We start from the raw sequence: 1,739 nt of genomic DNA, 5'->3' as shown, positions 1-1,739 counted from the left end.
ATCAAATTTTGCCTCCAATTGTCTTTGGAGAAAACCAATCAGATATAGAGGGGAGATGGAAAGAAGAAGAAGAGAGAGGGGGAGAGAGAAAGGAGAGAGGAACAGAGGGAGGGGTGGACGTGACTTCTTTGCAAACTGCGCTTTTACTTTCCCTAGTCATTGTGTCAAAGATGCTCAAGCGTCAAACTAAGTGAGCCCTTTGACTGCGTCAGATATCATTAAACTATTAGCTTATGCTAATCCTAATTCAGATCAAACTGCTCCCAGCTGAGGCCTCTCAGTCATAACCTACAGCCTGAATTGCCTCAAGTAGCTGTTTCCAGATAATCACACGGAAATAGATGCTTAACATGTAGTCAGTCACGCTATATGGTAACATCAAAAGTTTAATTACCACGTGTTAATGAAAACTCCAATGATGTCATGTTTTAGAAGGTTTTTTCAATGACAACCTCCTTCAATTGATGTTACACATAGTTGGTGTTTAGCGCAGTCTAGCGGCCGTACAGGGGTGGCACAGAAGTAAGACTAATGTTCAATGTGATTGTGACACAATGGAAGTGTCAGCCTTTGTCAAAGGCACGTGGTCAGAAATAAGAACCGGTCTACAGTCGCAGGTCTCTACAAAAAGGTACAGGTATTTATTGTCACACATGTCATCTGTCCCTGATCTTTAGAGTGCCTGTAGCTGGGTTCATGCCCCTGAGGGAACATAGCCTACTGTACCTCCCACTTCTCACAAGGCAGGCTATATTACATACAGCATGTGGTGCGGTCCACACATGACTTACGTGAATGACTAATCATTCATGCAGCACACCTGGACACACCACCGGTCACTGAACAGATCTCTGCCTCACTGCCACAAACAACTGTCTCCACCTGCTGGCATGTAGAGCTGTCTGCTCCCAGCGCTGTTCCACAGACTTCTATTCCTGTCATCATCACGCATAGACCAGTAAACCGAAATGTGCACATCCCACACAGAACTAATAGTAATCTCTTAAGGATTAGGACAACTGCACCAACTCCAGCACCCAGAACAAACTCATTTAAAATGGCTCTCTTCAATGTGAGATCACTTTCAAGTAAGACTTTTATCTTAAATGATTTTATCTTGTCTGCAAATCTAGATTTTATGTTTTTAACTGAATCATGGTTGCAAATGAATGACTATAGCCAGCTATCTGAACTGTGTCCGCCTCAATATGATTGTTTTAGTCAACCGAGGGTCAGTGGTCGTGGCGGTGGACTAGTGAGCGTGTATAGGAAAAATTTAAAATGTCATCAAGTACGCTGTGATGAATTTAACTCCTTTGAAGTTCTCACTCTTAAAGTTGGAGGGCTGCAACCTATCATATTTGTTATAATTTATCACCCCCCAAAACTGCCTGGAGGAATTTTATCAGAACTTCCTGAATTTTTATCTACTCTGATTTTAAATTATGACAGAATTGTTCTTTGTGGCGATTTTAATATTCATGTTGATGACCCCACCAATGTTAATGCAACTGACTTTTTAAATATGGCCACTTCTTTTAACTTCAAACAACATGTCAAAGGGCAAACACATAACCGTGGTCATACACTGGACTTGGTTTTTACCCTGGGTGTCAGCATTTCCTCTGTGGAATTAGTGGACATGACCATATCTGACCACAGATGTATTGTTTTTAGCTGCGATTCGCCTGTTACTCATGCCGCCTCACCAAGCTCCGTGTGTTCTCGCATCTTTAATG

Source organism: Micropterus dolomieu, linkage group LG06, assembly GCF_021292245.1.
Source record: "Micropterus dolomieu isolate WLL.071019.BEF.003 ecotype Adirondacks linkage group LG06, ASM2129224v1, whole genome shotgun sequence".
Lineage (NCBI taxonomy): Eukaryota > Metazoa > Chordata > Actinopteri > Centrarchiformes > Centrarchidae > Micropterus > Micropterus dolomieu.
The sequence above is the reverse complement of the archived record's forward strand: the minus strand, read 5'-3'. Positions refer to the sequence as shown.